Here is a 9,097-nt window from a genome sequence, read left to right on the forward strand (position 1 = left end):
CTAGATTACTCTTTTCTATGAAAAAAAAAAATTAACACCGAACCGCCCCCCCCCCCCCCTTCCCCCCTTATGACGGAGGCTTCCTGTGGAAAAGATTAGCCATGAGGTGAGTGTGTAACACAAAAAAGTTTGAAGTATAGAACGATTAGAATAGAGAATACTTTAGGGGCTCACCACCTTCTTGCGCCGGTTAACACATCAAAGACAACCTATCGAAATTATTTGAAGCATTGGAAACGTTGATGGTATTGTCCTGTAGAGTTTCAGTGTTACCTTGCATTAGGTGCTTTTCTTCCTCAAACCCTCCCCCGCCCTTTATTGCCGCACTGACGCTCAATTTAATCGGATACGTCAGACAACAAAGGCAGGTAAAATTGGCGCATAATTATGCACAAATTTATTGGAGCGTATTACGCGCTATCCTCAATGTATCTTTCAACCACGAATCACGCGAACTTTTGGGATAAGGAAAAGATGATCGGAACAAAACACTGCGGATGAATAGCGCCTGTTCTCTTTTAATCAGGTGGTGAATGCGCCACCTAGCCAAAATGTATTTTAACTCTAGATTATATAATGCTCCAGACACTTTAATCAGATTCATACACAAACGTAGTCTGCGATTTACTGAATTTACGCCCGGAACTTGTCGAAAAGGCAAAGCTTCATGCAGAATCTATTTTAAAGGATGTAGAGTTAGGAGTTCCCTCTCGTCACTGTCCCCGCGTCGTGGCGTCACCAACTAAATTTAGCAGACCTCCAGTATGAGCCTCGTGTTTACGTGGCTGGTGCCACAACGGGTCGCGTGATTCTGTGATGGGCATCAGACCACTCCAGGTCACATTACGTCTCGGTTACGTGACAATTTGTTGTCACGTCACGTTTTTATCCCGTGATGCAACGCGAAGACATCTCACGCTACCACGTCAGATCACAGGTCTAGTTCAGTTCAACCTTATTATCCTTTAAAGTGCTCCAAAACGTACTCTTGACATCAGGGGGAAGTTACTGCAACTTAATGCATAAGATATTATAGAGCAAAATAAAACAATATCCAGTAAACAAACACTGTGGATATTTAACAAAATAATTTATACATGACAAAATATTCTGATCAGTTTCCTATACAATGTGAGTGAGCATCGAACTTCGGTCAGCAAGGGGAAGAAAAAGTATGAATATGTGTCATTTTGAGAGTTTTGAAAAAGCAAGGCTGAAGTTTAAGGGGGGGGGGGGGGGGGGATCAAGGGCAGGTCGTCACGTTGCATGATGGCTTGCACACAACCTTACTAGATCTATATTATTAATCAGACCATGACGTCACATAACACCGTGACGTCACATGTTGTAAACGCTTCTCTAACGCGGTCCGCGCATGTGAGTATATTGTAAAGATGGCATACTATAAAATGCAATTGTCACAACAATTCAAATAACAAACTAATTACCTCACTTATCACCATTCGTGCAGCACACACTGCGCTAAGTGTGCTAAAATTGCAGATAAGGTTATCATCCATGCTTTCTCACCACCAGCCTTGCGACTGGTGTACGAGTTGTTACTTCAATGCACAAGACAGTTTTCCATACGCTCAATATTAATATCAAATTGACTGTTTTCATCGTGTCAAATCACGCCGAACAAGTTTGTATTGCAAACCTTATGTTTGGATTCAACAATTAAAAAGTTGTTTAACAAATGTTAGGTTATTATTGAACTTATCGTGGTGATAAGACCCCTATATTATGTCCCTTTGTCCGTTTAAAGCACATGCGTAGATGCATTCCTGTAACATTTATGGATCTTTAAAGGTCAGTTCTTCTTAAGTCTAAGGCAATGTCACCCCATACATCCCTGATGCTACCTGCATAGGTGTATCCTGAGGGAAAGGTCACAGTACCACCCAATATAGTTTTTTAATAAAGACAAGCCATTTTTTTGGTTTTTGAATAGAAATAACTTAGAATCAATCAATAAGTTATATCATCTAAGCTATTCTGAATTTGTTCATGTTGGCAGAAGAAGAGGCCTGGGGCATCGAGGTCTCGGGTCCCAACGCCATCCGCCTCCACTGGGGACCACCAGCCATGGGCGTCATCCAGGCGCTTTCGTACATCGTGGAGAAGAAGGACCTTTCGGACCAGGACTGGGTGCCGGTCGCAGTCGTGGGCTCGGACGTCACGAGCTACGAGGTCGGCGAGTTGGACCTCTACGCCCAGCACTGGTTCAGGGTCCTGGCCAGGAGCTCCATGGGACTCACCACTGTCTACGAGACGGAGCGGCCGTTTCAGCTCAGGGAACAAGAAAGTAAGCGGATCAGAATACATTTTAAGCAAAATATGTCTAGACCACATGACTTGCACTTGACGTCAGTGCTTCTTGGTAATGGGTATTTGGTTATATAGCAACAACAGAGACAGAAGGGCACAAAGAGAGAAAGAGACAGATAGAGAGATCGATAGTTTGCTTTAATTAGAATGTCGAAGCGATATATTTATCGGTTTCGTTTGGGATTGGGTGTACGGCTCTCGATTCAGTTCAGCGAAAATGATGGCTAAAAGCGGTTTAAACCCCTTACTTGAGAATATATTTTCCGTATTGTTATGACAATAGGCACTATTTACTCCGTGCAACGTGACTGTACAGCTTTTTATCCTTCGCAGAATGAGCCTTTTTTTGAAGTACAAAATATTGCACGGTTTAATTTTGACGAAACAGTAAAAGAAAAGCCAGACTAACATACAAAATGTCGTGTTTATACGACTCAATACCTTTTTGCTTACCTTTAGTGCTATATATTTCGCCTCAATCGAAAGGTTATCACGAAGTCTTGTAGGTCGCCTAAAATACCGGTGTTTGGTACAACTTTGCGTCGCAATATTAAAAGGTGAATACTAGTTGTGCTATCGAACTTAAGAATTATTTACCGTGCATCAAATCGTGGAATGGGCACGTTCTCGCCATATATTGTTAAATGGAATTTAATTTAAAAAAATACGCTTCAGAATATAAATGACGACGATGCAACTGAGATAAACGCAAAATTATACTCCAAATGTTATGAAAGTTTTAGGAGAAACCATTTTGTCTACCTTTTATGGAAACAATAAGCCGCAATTAAAAGTTTTGTTTTACTGACTAGTATTATTTAAATTTAGAACCGTGATTCAGGCGAATTACTCTAATCTATACGCACCTTCGTACTCAGATCAAATCTGTCGTAATATAGGGCACACCCAAGTGAACATTTTCGGCATTGCTTGGCTGTCGAGGTTTGTTCTTGACACGATGCCAGTCATTTCAATTTGCAAATAATCATCACCCTTGCTAATTGGTGATTTAATATCAGTAAAACAAAGTAGTATTTCATACTTTACTCGACACTGCAGTTACTTAATTGGTGACTTTCTTACGGTTTGCGTACGCAATCCTCATAGTTTCGCCACGCACCCCTACGTACTTTTTTTTTATCCAACCTACAGAGACATAATATTGTTGCTCATAACAAAACAAAAAGTTAATAACATAATTCTTAATGTTTGAGATATTAAACATGTGTCAGAAACACATCTATGTATCTATATCAATTAAACGATCAGAGTTGTTTAAGACTCTCCCAAATCACTTTTATATGTGGCTATCTAGAATAAGCTTCGTCGTGAAAGATTTGCAAAGCATATATTAGATAATTTGAGGTGCGGTTACTTATTATGCATTTAATTAACGTGATCGTCCCTTTAGTCAGTAATTATATAATTTTATTATCATCAATAAAATGGACTGTGTGAAGTGCACGTAACCGTTTGAGACTGACGCAAGAGGATGATACTCGAAAATATGCCAGCTGTTGAGTCTTTGGAAACGTGCTTTTTTGTTATCTTGTAAACCCTGAGATGGGGAACGATAAAAAAACGGACGAACACAACAAAATCTCGGGGTTTACAAGATGTCGATTGATTACCACCTCGCCTGCACTCTCTCGCTGCTTTTTTGCTCGTAGTTTTGGATGTGTGAAATAACGGGGGGTCGCGGGTTACTCCTAAAATGCTGTGTTAATTATAGCATAATAAATCTGAATGCAAATACACGAAATGTGCACGAAGACAGATCATATTTGGTATCTTCTAAATGATCCCCTACATAACTCCCTACTGCAAACAGAATGACACTGAGATGCCTGCAATGATAATCCTAATTACACATCGTTAGCCTGAAAGACGGACAGTATATTTCCAATATAAGTCATATTTGCACATCGGCTTCCACGAGCTCGAAACTTCACAAAATACTGTCTCGAAAGGCTAATGTTTTATTTGGTTTTACGTGCACTTGTTTTGGGCCCTCACTTTACAACTTTATACTCTATCAGTCATGCGCGCTTTAATATTTTATAAGGCTGCCGCATATCATCGCGAGAATGCTATATATGCTGCAAGACTTTACAATTTGGACATCAAATTTGCTAGTGTAGAGAACCTTACAAATAAATAGCGCGAAGGTCAAGTACAGATTGACGGAACAAGCGCTTTCTAAGATTCTAAGATTATTTATAAGATGCACATCCACCTATCCCACCTTAATGTTTGAGTAGTGTAGAGAACACCGCACCTCACCAGAGAAGTTAACAGTTTTTTAACATGTATTGCTCGTGACGCCATCGCACGATATGCTGGTGCTCATCGTTGTTTGTTCTTGCTGAGGAAATCAAACACGGTAGTTTAAAAGGCACGCTGCAGTAGTTTCGCGCTCAGTGCCAGCCGTGTAGTCAAGGGCCCAATTATTCTTGCTTGGTGCAGCGTCGTGAGGAACTGAGCGAGCTTTCGGCACATCGAAAACGCGCTTTCTGGCAAGAGTGTTTTTGCAAACGAAGTGGTTTCCGAGCCAACCTTTCTGGTCCGTGCCCTAGATGCGGACAGACGAACCTTTACAAAGCAGTTTGTTTTAAAAACTACCTCCCCTTTCTTTTTTTTTCTTTCTTTCATTGCTTCTTCGAGAAAAAAAAAAGTTTTTATTGCTGATGAATTTCCTCCTCCATTTCGGGGTTACCCTCGGCAATTCTATTTGTGTCATTTGCTAGAAGTAATACATGTGAAAGTAGTAAAGTTTGTAAAGGTACAAACATTAAGCCAAAAATGTGGTCGTCCATCATAGTTTGATATGCTTTTATTCTTTCGTGTTTAAATATCCCATTGGTTTTATTTTGCACCCAAAAAGATTGAAGTTTAAAAAAATACAGGGTTCACCAGAACTTACACCTTGAGGACGACAGTCCTCTGAGACTTAGAGTCACTTCCAACTTTTTACTGTCTCTCTGATTCCACTAGGATCTTTCATATCGGGTATCCCTCCCGCACACACTTGTAGTTCTATTTATCGTCGGATTAATAAGTCACATTTGTTTTTCAATGCTCCTATTCTTTGGGACAACTTTCTGAGTTAGTTCAGCAACAACGAAAACATGCCTGGCTGCCTCAATGATGGATACGGGAAAAAAAAGGTCGTGCAACAACTTTCGAACCTTCAGTAAATACTGTTAAGAGCTAATCTCTGACATTGGTAACTTGACAAAAAAAAAAACACCCATTAGTGTTCCTTTCCACCCAAAGACAGACGCAGGAACAATAACGCCAAGAAACAGCTTTATCTTCCTCAACTTGCTATTAAAACAAGCGGCCACGTAATCTCACGCAAATTATATACCGTAACTGTTCATTAGAGTCATGCGCTGGGGTTGGTGAAGAATCAAACATGGGTTGAGCTTCAGACATTGTTAGAGTTCGGCTACTCTCAGCTTTGATTGAACACGAGTCATTACCAGAATGCTCGGCGATGCTGATTGTGATGAACCCGAGCACTGGACTCAGGATCACGACAATCGAGTGTGTCGCGGTGTCACGTGATTCTCGGTGCAAAATCGTGATGTAATGTGGTGTCACGGTGTCGACTACGCTCATAAACCTATTGACGTTCTTAATTTAAGTCGACTTGACGCAGAGCTTCACGTTACTACGCCAAGCCACGTGTGACGTGACATTACTTTACAGCGTATCTTGACACCATGATATCACGTGACCACGTGACCACATGAATAATTATTGTGGCATAACAAAAGCGCCACGAAAACCCACAATTTCTCATAAACTGCAGCTCGGTAAATGACATTTCGATTTTTGTCTAGAAATAAAGTTGCCAATTACTATATCTCAAATATTCATTTTGTAATAAAGCAAATACCGTGTATAGGAGGTATTCACTGGACGCCATATTTAAGGGCGATGTTTAGAGCGGATGCTCAGAACGAGCTCACATTAATAGCCTGCTAAGAACGGCAACCTTGATGGTGCTAAATGCACGCTCCAAAGGGACTGCGGAAGCTCGCCGTCAGCACGCGCTCAGCAGCAGCGCACACGGATATGGCCGCCAGTGAATACTCCCTATAGTTTTGAGCTGTTTACCGTTATATTTTTTTTACGCTTCAGTTCTAGTTTAATTCCAAGATGGCGGCGAATATTTTGGTTCGGGTCGGTTTCGGACTGGCTCAAAAAAAAAAAAACAGTTCTGTTGCAGTTTTTTTTTTTCGTTAAGTGTCGGTTCGACGCTTTGGTTTTCATACACAAAGTCCAGTGAAAACCGATAAAAGATAAAATTAAAGGTTTACAATGTACAGAGCTTTCTTGATCTGCTGGACTAGGAGCGGTCTTAACGTGCCCTCTACATCCCGTAGAAACCCAAAACCACAATAAAAAAAATAAAAAAATAAAAAATTTTTGTTTAAACCAAACAAAAATACCAAGGAAGGAAATGTCTATTTTGGGCCATTACTACATGCCCTTGCTGATACGAACAAATTCAGGGGGATGAAATACATGCTTCAGAAGGCCCCATTATGTACACTGCTCTCTATTGGCGATGTGCGTGATCGAAAGCGTCGCTGTGGTCGGTCAGCCACGATAGGCCCAATGATGACTATGACGTCTGCAAAGGATTTTTCATCGCCAGAAATAAGAGGATTGTAAGAACTTCAATTTTGACGGTGTTGGCAGTGTTGCTTTGAGAGAGCACTGATTTCAAGCTTCCGCCATGCTCATTACAAGCATCATCGAACTTGTTCGCAAGGTAATGACGTCACGAGAGGGAACCATGGAAGGACGCCACCAAAACATCTCTCCGCTACAGTCCGCTAATAACATCCGAGCAGTTGCCGTTGCGTACACTCAGTGTCACGGGCTTTTCGAGAAGAATGAAACTTTCGAATTCCCCTCGGAGATTGATTGTTCAAGTTTGTGGTCGCACGCGCACTTGGACATCTCCTAGGCAAAAGCAGACGACATCAGGCGCTTGCAGGTGTCCACGATAATAATGTTAATAATTGTTTAGTCTTTTTTGTGCCCCAGAAGAACCGTGAGGTTTTGATGTGGTGGCACATGCACACACATAAAAAAAGACTCAATGAGACATTGTGCTATGCATGGTATGTCAAGATCACGCTTGAAGGAAGCAAAGTCATGAAAAATATCAAAAGGTGATGAGGCTGAATGGTTGACTGAAATTAGCATGCGAATTAACGGTGTCAGTGTGTCCTTCGAGGACGGGTAGAATACAAAGTGCTTTCACCAGATAATGCGCGTTCAGCAGTAAGACTACCAAAATGACCGCTGATGCTACGTCGGTGCAAGCCGTATAATTTCCGTGTAAGCTTACGATGAATCACATAGGACGCTACGAGGCATCGAAGTTAGTTCAATTAATTTTTTTAGTATCGAGTAACTTTCTGAAAAGTTACGTGATACGTTTGCAGCACCGGATTGGCTGGGGTGGCTGGCAGTGTCCGCCGAGATCAATCGTAAGGCAAAACAGATTTTAAGATTTCGTAAGCACTATACTCCCTCGCTCTGGCTACTACCAATGATGATGAAATGCGATGGAAATTGGGAGCCTTTGCACTTCTGCAGCTCGTTGCATTTGGCCTAACTAAGGACTTGTCCGTTTGGGTGCCAATTCTTTCTAAATTGAAGCGGTTTATTGCCATGCGCCAGCTCATAGTTTCGCTCTAAATATAGGTGGGAAACTCAAATGCTGCGTAACTGTACACCAAAGGGTAAACGGCTATTAGGTATACCGGTTTATCGACGTCACTCGGTGTGAACCTTGGGGTTTCCGGCGTGTGCCCTTCCCCTTTTTAATCCGCGGAAGTCGTTGAAATGCCCGGAAGTGCGCGGACGGCAATGCCGTTGAACGTGGCGCCGCCCTGAGAGCCATAGTAGAATGTGTTGACGCACTCAAATTATAGTCATCGGCAACTTCCGAAATGCGAGGCGGGGTGAGTTTCGATCACCTTATTACCACTACAGGCCAAATGAGTTTGCTGCATTAGCCAATAGCGCACAAGAGTGAATTGGGAAGCAAAATGCATCAACACAATAAGTGACACCCTGCATTCTTTTAGATATCAGGTATTACACTTCTTTGTCACTTACAGCGAAAGAAACACAGGGCATGTCGCGTCTTGCCTTATTATCGCTCAGTAGCCAATGAGATGGAAGAATCAGAAAATTCGAGCACCAAAAAAAGGCACACGAAAAAAAAAAAAAAAGCGCGGACATTTGTAGGTTATAGGAAAGCGAAGGGCGGCAAGCGGTGGTCGCCCCACTTATATCGGCCACCGTTTGTTCCTATAGTGCATAACGTTTTACCAACCGTGTCGGATACTGTTGTTGATTACCCTGCTGACGTCCCAAATGGTTTTTTGATCATCTCTGAATATTTCTACATGCAGCCGATGCGCCAGCGGATCGTCCCGATCCCCCATCCACTCCCCTTCTGGTCGTCGTCACTGGCCCTTTCTCCATGGACGTCAAGTGGACTGCACCGCTCCACGATGGAGGCCGTCCTATACTCGGATACCTCGTGGCCGTTAAGGAACTCCAGCGGACACTATGGATGGAGGTAAAACAATCAGGCAGATTATTTTGAGTAATCGATTTTGGCTCAAGCATGTCGAAATCTAAAACTTGAGTTTAAAAAGTCTGTATCAGGTGTACCAATTTGACGGTGTGCCTGCTATATTTAGCTATGTTTATAGTTTTTGGCTACAGA

This window comes from Ixodes scapularis, unplaced genomic scaffold (genome assembly GCF_016920785.2).
Source record: "Ixodes scapularis isolate PalLabHiFi unplaced genomic scaffold, ASM1692078v2 PGA_scaffold11__112_contigs__length_91849675, whole genome shotgun sequence".
NCBI classification, from domain to species: Eukaryota; Metazoa; Arthropoda; class Arachnida; order Ixodida; family Ixodidae; genus Ixodes; species Ixodes scapularis.